The following is a 10,878-nucleotide window of genomic DNA, read 5'->3' as shown; positions in this document are numbered from 1 at the left end:
GCGTCAAAAGCGCGGTCTTTCTCAAAGCTCTTCTCATCCCAGTTCTTCTCAACCATAACCTCATTCTCAAACAATCGCTTCTTCTGAGGAAATCAGGTCATTCGAAACTCTGAACTTTAGATCCGATACGAAGAAATAAAGATGGCATATGAGTTTTAAACTAAGGAAGATTCGTCCTGAACGTGTCATTGACTTGGGTTTCTTGTTCGATGATAAATATGCATTTAGTTTTAAATCCACATTTACATCTTGGGGTTGACTTGAATTCCTTGGTGTAGAACCAAAATATTACCCCAACCTAGTTAATGTCTTCTACAACAATGCTTCTTTACAGCAAGAGCCTAATAAGACTAATATAATAGGAATTAATACTCATGACATGGAGAAGGATATATATATATATATCTCCAGATACTATTGCAGAGGGTCTAGGTGTCGAGAATAAAGGGGATTCAGATGAAAATGATTTAGATACTACAATACAACAAGTTGCTAGAAATAGCCAAATTCACCTAGATGTAGAGTCGAGAGTGTTTCACAAAATGCTCACTTGTTATATCCGGCCTACTGGGGGAAACATTCAACACTTCGAGACAACGATTATTGGTGGATAGCAAAGTATAAATCCAAAACGGCTCCAAACATTGCTAAACTGATATTTAATACAATTGTATATATGGTCACAAAGGGAGCAACAATTTCAACTTCACTACCATATGGATGTGTCATCACCCATCTGTTGAATAAGAAAGAAGTTGATTTTTCGCATGACGCTCTTGTTCGATTAACCCGTAAGATTGACATATTATTTATTAAAAAAGCGAGATATGATTTTGTTGAAAAAGTCAGTTAGAAGCACGTCAAGAATGTCGGATTAGATCAAGAGAGGGAGGAAATGGACCCCATTGGCCATGAAGACAACCAACCAATTGGAGACGCAATGATGGAAGAAGCTCCAGTTGGAGAGGATGTCACAATTAAGACGGTGATGGAATACATGGTTAATTTTCGGGAGCATATTGATTCCCTTGTGAGTGGAATGCGAGCCGATATTTCATCATTGCGTGATGAAGTCTCCATGTTGTGTGACGAATTACGTCAACGACATCAAACGAGTTAGGCAATTAATTATTTATGTTTCTAAACATTTACACATTTTGAAATGTATTTTATTTTCTTTTAACAGATGTGAACAACCAAGAGGTCAATGAAGATGAAGATGACGATGAAGATGATGATGATGATGATTATGATGATTCAAACAAGTATATCGTGTCTGCAACGTCGCCTGCAAGAAAACTTGTAATTTTTGGTGTCCTTGCTTACTTTCCAAGACATCCAAAAGATTTTAATTCTGTTCTTTTGTATCCATTATTTTAACATATAAGCGTAGAACTTTAATATCATTTTCTTCATGTTGTAGATGTTGTCTTCAGAACATGATTATATGAATTTATGCATTTTTGTGTAGACAATTTTGTTGTTGCCATTTGGTATAACAAGATGAGGTTAGAACTGTTGAGTAATTGAATTACTGTAGTCAAAATCGTTAATATACAATTAAATGTTAACATTCAAACTTGATTACAATCTCAGGCATAACATCAACCCTGTACTTGAGAAACTACCTTTATTGTCTGACCATTTTCTTTTCACTTGGGTAAGATGATTTTTCATTACAGTTTGCTTACTTTTATTTGTCTATGATTCCTACATATTTATGTTCGACTGTTTGTGAACAAGATCAAGCAAATTTCAAAACATACGATAATGTTACCTACTGTAAAGATCTAAATGATGTTTAGAACGTGTTTCCTTATTTTAACAACCTAAATACATTGTTGGTCGATGATTCACCGGAAAAAATGATTTATAATCTGGTAAGTTACATTTATACAATATGTTTTTTCCAGTTAAACAGGTGTTCATACATTGATTGATTAACAATTTATATGTTTATATAGAAATACAATTACGTATGTCCACATTCCTTTGACACAAATTTATTCCTGCTTATGCGAATTTAGTTTATTGTTAGTAAAATTGCATATCATTAGTTTGATAATTGAAATTATTTATATGTGTCCTTAGAAAAGGCGGTAACATACGAGAGTATTTGGAAAATTTGTTGAATGCGCCTAATGTTCCGGACTTCGTTAGAAATAACCCTTTTTCATCGGATTAATTTCGTTGTGGGTACATTATTTGAACATTGTTATGTATAAATTTCTTGTGTATGTATGTTTTGGTTTGATTATATTGTGTATATCTTCAATCGGATGGGATGGGTTGTGCATAACAAAACAATCTATATATCTCTTCCATGTGAGTACTTTATTCCCACCATGTGACAAGTGTGACAACCCAATCAACTCATAACTCAGCTTTGAACTCAATCAATATTGTCTTTTACCCGCTTGATGGTTCATAACGCATGTTACTTGAACAGTATGAATCAATTATGCAATTTCCATGTTCAATTTAACACTGCATTTCAAATTCATTTCATATGTAATTGGAGTTTGAATTTAAATTTCAATTTGAGTTTCAATATAAATTTCGGCTCCACTATAAATATTAGCCCGAGCCTTTGTTACATCCAAACAACAGCTTACTCAATGGAAGCATCGAGAGTGTTTCAAATTTCATTTATAAGGTAACAATTTACTTTTTTCAAAACTTATTAACTTAGCTAATATGCATGTTATCATTGATTATTCCTAATTTCAATTGTTTTTTTTCAACTTTAACTGCGAGGGAAATCCGGACCATCGTAATTTTTGGTTAACAAGTAGGAAGATTGGATATCCGAATAATGCCTTCCGGATACTATCCATTTCAGCCAGCTCACTGAAGTAGATTAACCCTAAACCAAAACTATCTTAGCCAAACATACTTGATGTAGAATCAGTTGCAGATTTAAAATCTCAACGGTGATGCATTTGGTTCTGAAACAGTTAAATCGTCAGAAACGTTTCGGACGTATGATCTAGGTGGTATACGGAAAATGCAACAAATGACAACTAAAAATCCCGATAATTGAGGGCTACAACTTGTAATAATAACAAAAAAAATTGAAGGGTACATGTGTATAAACTATCGATACTTTGCTAAATTAACAATGTAAATGGTAAAATTCTACCGGTGCAATGGTAATAGGCGTACATGACAATCGTCGATACTTGTCATTTACGGTTATTTTCATTATACCAGAGAACTTTTATCCGTTTACATTGTTAATTGTATCGGTACTTATGCTTTACGTGTGTATCTTCAATTATTTTAACATTATTATTAAAAGATCTAGCGTTTAATTATCGAGAATTTTTTTATGCATTTTGTTGCATTACTCGTGTACCACCCAAATCATAAGTCCGAAATGCTTCCGATGTTTTAAATGTTTGAGAACTAAATGGATCGCCTTCGAGATTTTAAATATACAACTGCTATGTTTCTCTCAGACTGTTCGGTTTACGGTTATCATATCTTCATGAGTTGAATGAAATGAATAATATTCGAAAGACATTCTTCGTATATCCAGTCTTCCTGCTTGTTACTCAAAATTATGATGGTCGAGATTTCCCTCGCGTTTCATTTAGGTTGATTGCTCCGAATAAATAACGACATTTGATCTCTGAATCGTTGTTGGTTGATTGGTCAGACTTTTATATCCATATTTGCTTCTCTGTATCAATACTAGTTATTAATGTATTTTACATCTGCGTGCAAATGTATCGAAACACATTATTAAAGAATCGTTTCTATAATCTCCACAACAAAGTTTTCATACTTAGAAATATCGATAACTTACAAACATGTATCGACACATAAAGTTTCTAAACTTAAAGTTTCCCATAAAGTGTCGATACATTTTTAAAAAGTATCAATCCCAAAAACATCGAAACCAAAAATTATAATATAGTAGGTAAATTTACAATGTATCCGGTATAAATATACCGGTTTTTTGAGAAAATAGATATACATAATGTATCGACACTTGTGGAATTTGTGCCGATACTTTTTGTCACAAATGAATGACAAACGTGGTGGACGCATAAAGTGTCGATACATTTTTAAAAAGTATCGATCCCAAAAACATCGAAACCCATAATTATAATGTAATATGTAATTTTGTAATATAATTGGTATAAATATACTAGTTTTATGTGAGAATAGGTCTACATAATGTGTCGACACTTTTGAATTTTGTGTCGATACTTTTTGTCCAGAATGAATGCCCAAAATGGTGAACGCATAAAGTGTCGATACATTTATAAAAAGTATCGATCATAGAAACATCGAAACTCATAATTATAATGTAATAGGTAAATTTACAATGTAACCGGTAAAACTATACCGGTTTTATGAGAGAATAGGTCTACATAATGTATCGACACTTGTGGAATTCGTGTCGATATTTTTTGTCCAAAATGAATGCCAAAAGGGTTGCACGCATAAAGTGTCGATACATTTTTAAAAAGTATCGATCCCAAAAACATCGAAACTGATAATTATAATGTAATAAGTAAATTTACAATGTAACCGGTATAAATATATCGGTTTTATGAGAAAATAAGTGAACATAATGTATCGAAACGTTTTAGATTTTTGTCGGTATATTTTGTCCAGAATGAATGCGAAACGGGGTGCAGGCATAAAGTTTCGATACATTTGAAATTGTATTGATCCCAAAAACATCGAAACAGATAATTATAACGTAATAGGTAAATTTACAATGTAATCGGTATAAATATATCAGTTTTATGAGAGAATAGGTCAACATAATGTATCAACACTTTTAAATTTGTGTCGATACTTTTTAAATAGCACGTTTTTTTCCTTCATTATTTATATGTAACACTATACAAACCTTAAATTGACAAACCCTAAAGGCAATTCTCTTCTCTTCCATCGAATACCATCGTTCATAACAGTTACGATCAGTTATTCATGTAAATTTATCGATATTATGGTATTGATTTCCAGATTGGACACTTTTTTCCCTTCTTGTGTTCGATAGGTATGTTGTCGAAACCCTAATATTTTTAGAAAGTCTTCGAAAAGAGGGGTTATATTTTAAAGTTTGTTGTTTGTGAATGGTTATAGGTTGAAGGTTCAATCTTTGTTCGCGAAGATGATGACCATCAAATAGAGCCCTAGCGTATCAATATTGAAGAAAATCGAAAGCGACCAATAAGTATCAATGTATTCATGTAATTGTTCTTGAAATGGTAATTGGATTAAAGTATTTAATCTAATTTAATTGATTCAAATCTCTACAGTCTGACTGAATGCGAAAGGATAAAGGAAGCTCATAATCATGTTTACAACATAGCCAATAAAACCCCTTGCAGGGTCCAAATGGTAAGCTAGGAATTGGTAAGGCAAGCTTTCTTTGAGGGTTTAAGGTTTAGAGCCCTCCAACGTAAGGAGTGCATGATTGAACATTACATATAATAGTTGTATTCAGTTGTTGAAGAATTGTTCTTAATATATATAAGGATAGTTGTTATGATATACGTTCACATTTCGGGACTAATTAGTTAGATGCGTTCAGTAGCCTATATCCTCGAGGCAGAGCACAAGAAATCTGACACTTAAAGATTTATCAAGAGCGGTAGCTTTTGCTATGCATGAAGACCAAACCTAGAATCAACTTTGCAATTATGCCTATCATGCTGAAGAGAACCTGCTGAATAATAGGATTTGCACATAACTGCAAGTATTTTAAACCCTAAACCCAACTACTCACATGAAAATTATACAACAGAGATGTCAATCATTTTATGGGAAATCCTGACATCTCTGTTGTATAATTTTCCATGTGAGGAGTTGGGTTTAGCATTTAAAATGCTTGCAGTTGTGTGCAAATTCTATTTTCAGCAGGTTCTCTTTAGCATGATAGACATAATTGCAAAGTTGATTCTAGGTTCGGTCTTCATTCAGAGCAAAAGCTATCACTCTTGGTAAATCTTTAAGTGTCAGATTTATTGTGCTCTGTCTCGAGGATATAGGCTACTGTACGCATCTAACTAATTGGTCCCGAAACGTGAACATATACTATAACAACTATCCTTATATAAAATTAAGAACAATTCTTCAACTACTGAATACAACTATTATACGTAATGTTCAATCATGCACTCCTTACGTTGGAGGGATCTAAACCCTAAACCCTCAAAGAAAGCTTATCTTACCTATTCCTAGCTTACCATTTGGACCCCCAGGTTTTATTGGCTATGCAGTCAACATGATTAACCTGGATAATCCCAGTTACAGAACTGATTCTGGCCATGATTGCAGGAGACTATAGTCTACAGATTGTTTGGCATTTATGTGATGATGCGGATGAAATATTAAACGGTCTCGTAAGCCACAATCAAAATAAACTAAGAGAGAAAATTTTGTTAATGTAGGGTTAATTTTGTATAAGATTTATAATTTTACATACGATTTATAATTTTGTATGTGAATGTAATTATGTATGAGATGAGAAAAATTAACAATTGATTGTTGTACATGTTTCTTATACACAATAGGAGTCTTGTTGATACTTATAATATATGGAGATCGTTGTCATCACGTGTGGGACTGAATGGCCATTTCATTCCATCTTCAAAAAACTCAGTTGATGTATGTTGTGTGCTTGTATTCAAAATGAGCTTGACTTGAGGACATGTTAGTTTGTTATGTCTCTAACCGTTGCAGTACCCACATCGCCTAATTTTCTTCTAGACCTTATTATTCGGTACTTCTTTTCGCTTGCATTGTTTTCATTGAGGGTCGCAAACGTTGTTTACTACACTGCTCTGGTTGACTGAATCATTCAAACCAAACGAGTTTTCAAATTCTTCTATTAGTCTTTTCATCTCATCTCTTGCGGTTTTGAAAGACGCGTCTCTCTTTGATGCAATGTAGCATAACCTACTTGACGTTGAACGTAGAGCAGCGAACCTTGCCATTTGCATCACTTCTGGAGGCACATTCAAGTTAACATACCTGGGTACAGAAGCCTTCGCATCCTTAGTCCACCTACTTTGAATCAAAGTCCCGAACAAATATGTGTAATCCAAGTGCTTCAAAATGTGAAGTTGATGGCGACACGGAAGTACAACGGTCTTGAACTTTTTGTAAGAGCAAATTAGGGTTTCTGTACGAGAATCAAAACAAATTTCAAATGTCCTATTTTTTTCTTTGTACTTTGTCAAAATATAATGTTGACATTCATCTGATAAGGACTGAATCTCTTCGTCAATCCGGTACAATGTCTCCCCTTGAAGTTCATCTTGGAACGCACGAAAAGATTCGAGGGTAAAAATCTCAGCAATATGGCTTTCAAGGTCGACCAGTTTTGTGATCTGAAAGGGCTTCGTCTGGGAACTTAAGTAATCCGCTTTCAACTTTTTCATACGCATTCTACTAATTCCATCTTCAATTGCATGGATAACATCTAAATATGTTTTCTTGTGTTTCAGTGAAATCGCTAGTGAAGCATTTATAGACTCGCACTTTTGTGTGGAGCGAATATTGGCAAATAAATTATCGGTTAGATATGCTTGTGCCCATAAGTGCCGAGTATTTCCCTTCTCAATCACCCATGGATACTTTTCGACGTTGAATTCTGAAACAACCGAACGCCATTGAATATCAAATTCCTCGATTGTCCACCAGGAAGCCATGCATTTTTAGAATGCTGCTGTAAATTTTGGGTTACCAATGTTTGCTTGTGCATTGCGAGAAAGATGCAAAGAACATAATATGTGCTTAGTATAAGGGATAACAGATTTGATTGTCCTCTGCATTGCCCTATCCCCATCGGTGACAACTGAAATAGGTGATTTATTCATCATGGCTTCTAAAAAATTCTGTAGCACCCACTCGAAAGATTGTGACGTCTCATCAGTGATTATGGCAGTGGCAAACACAATTGTGTTATGGCGATGATTGACACCGATAATAGGCATAATTGGTCGACCATATAAATTATCTTTGTATGTTGTGTCGAACGTAATTACATCACCAAAGCATGTCTAATATGATCTCGATGTAGAATCCGACCAAATAAGATTATGCAATGCCCCTGATTCGTCTACCGAGTATGTCATAAAAAACCCGGGATCATCATGTTTCTTATAATCAATGTACGTAATAAGCACATTCACATCCCCATTGACAAATTCCTTTGCTTTACCTCTTTGAAGTGCATTGTAGAGGTCTTTATGTGTAAATCCAACATTATGATAGCCTCATGCCTGCTGCGTTAAATAGTTCATTACTTGTGACGTGCCAACACCGACCTCTTTCAATGTTGTTACCTCATCGATATCAGCCTTACTTACAACTCTATTAGAACGAATAAATGGTGTCATAGCAGGTGTGCACAATGCATGATTATGTTTCTGATAAGACTTACTTATAACCCAGTGATAGTTTGTATTTGTTGCTATAACTACGACTCTAGCCTTGCATCATGTTCTTGTGACTGGCGTATGAGCACGTTGACGATCAACAGTATTGACTTTTGATACTCGAAACCCTTCTTTGGAACAACAAAATTCTTGTGTCTTCACATTCCCTTCTACGCCAAACCGTGTTGTTCCCTTACGTGCACTAAACCCATGTTCCCGTGTGTATCCCTTGTAAAAGTACCAAGCTTGATCACGTGAAGAGAAGAGCTGACCAACCAATCTGTCAAATTCATCAACATTATGTACTTTGGCTTAATATTGTCTGCATCAGTATGATCCATGACAAAAAAAATTTTGTGCAAGTTCAGTGGTCCCAGAGTTGATGGAGATGTAAGTAAAGGTTCATTGAACATGTTTCAGTCATGCTTTCAATAGGATGTGGTATTGGTAGTGGTAGTTGAAGGGTGAGTACAACATTAAATTCGCATGACATATTTAGGTATGTACAATAACTACCTAAAAATGTGTCGATACATTTTCTAAAAGTATCGACCCAAAAAACATCGAAACCAATAATTATAATGTAAGAGGTAAATTAACAATGTAACCGGTATAAATATGCCAGTTAATTAGAAAACATGTCAACATTATGTATCGACACCTGTGGAATTGTGTGTCGATACTTATTGTCCAGAATGAATGCCCAAACGAGGTGCACGCATAAAGTGTCGATACATTTATTAAACATATCGATCCCAATAAAATCGAAACTGATAATTATAATGTAATATGTAAATTTACAATGTAACCGGGTATAAATATACCAGTTTTATGAGAAAATAGGTCAGCATAAAGTATCGACACTTGTTAAATTTGTGTCGATACATTTTGTCCATAATGAATGCCAAACGGGTGCATGCATAAAATGTCGATACATTTATTAAAAGTATCGATCCCAAAAACATCGAAATCGATAATTACAATGTGATAGGTAAATTTACAATGTACCTGATAGAAATATACCAGTTTTATGAGAAAATAGGTCTAAATAATGTATCAACACTTTTTAAGTTTGTGTCGATACTTTTTTCCAAAATGAATGCCCAACGATGAGCACGCATAAAGTGTCGATACATTTCAAATTGTATCGATCCAAAAAATATTGAAATCGATAATTATAATGTAATAGCTAAATTTGCAATGTTAACGGTATAAATATACCGGTTTACTTATAAAATATGTCAATATAAGCGTTATCTATTACATTATATAAGCGCTACCTATTACATATATAAGCGCTACCTAATATGTTATTGTACTTGATAATATTTCCGTTAAATGCCTATTTTATTATATAAGCGCTACCTATTACATTATATAAGCGCTACCTAATATGTTATTGTACTTGATAATATTTCCGGTTAAATGATATAACATAACCGGTCTAAATTTTAATCGGTCACTTATTTAACCAGTCACGCCGTTTTTAGCCGTTTTTTAGGCGCCACACATCAGAAGTTCCCGTTATTTCTTATTTATAAGTTTTAGGAATAAAGTGATCTCAATAATTAATGGATTGTAGTTATCTTTTGAGATCTTGGGTTCAAGCATGATGTTTGTTATTTCGAACATATAAATTTTAGTATTTGTTTGATCCAATGAGATCATTTTTTATTAGTATTTATTTAATTAATGAATGTAATCAAATGGTTGAGTTTTTTAAATCGATATTATTATTTATCTCATACTAATAAAAAAAGTTATCTCTTAAATATAATTATAATAATTAATTGAATTAAATTTAAAATGTTAGACCCAAAAGCTCCTCATATTGACCATGTCTTGAATTGGAGTAAGAGTACATTTACAATGACGAAATTTGAACTTTTATTGCACTTTAAGTAGTGCAAACAACAAAAAGTGACACAAAAGGATTCCTTTAGGTTTCAAGTTTGAAGGAAGTCCCCCAGAATTAATGGGTGGAAGATGCAAGGGCAAGGAACAGCTACGTAGAAGATGCGTAAAGGTGGATATATAATAATAATAATAGATTTTTTTTTACATAGAATGACCGCAAACAAAATTTTAAAGTGAATATTATTAATAAAATAAACTTGTGATACATTGGATTTCAACATGAGTAACTCGGGAATGCTTGCATCGCCACTAAGTATTAGGTGGTGCTGCATTTCCCCCACAACCTGTAAAATAGATGCAAATTCAATTTGATGGTTTTACAACCTTAAAGCGTAGGGGTCATTTGTCTTGTAGCGAGCAACCTCATTTCCCAAGCACAGCCTTAATACCGGCTGAAAGAATATAGAATTCTATGCAGATTCCAATTCAAAATCACATATAGTTGGATTAGTGTATTTGCCCATCAAACCACATGGACAGCATCAACCCAAAACCTAATGAAATAGTACTACTACCAATACTAAAAGGTTCATTTCTGTATTTATTTCAATTT

Source organism: Hibiscus syriacus, unplaced genomic scaffold (assembly GCF_006381635.1).
Source record: "Hibiscus syriacus cultivar Baekdansim isolate YM2019G1 unplaced genomic scaffold, ASM638163v2 tig00111644_pilon, whole genome shotgun sequence".
NCBI classification, from domain to species: Eukaryota; Viridiplantae; Streptophyta; class Magnoliopsida; order Malvales; family Malvaceae; genus Hibiscus; species Hibiscus syriacus.
The sequence above is the reverse complement of the archived record's forward strand: the minus strand, read 5'-3'. Positions refer to the sequence as shown.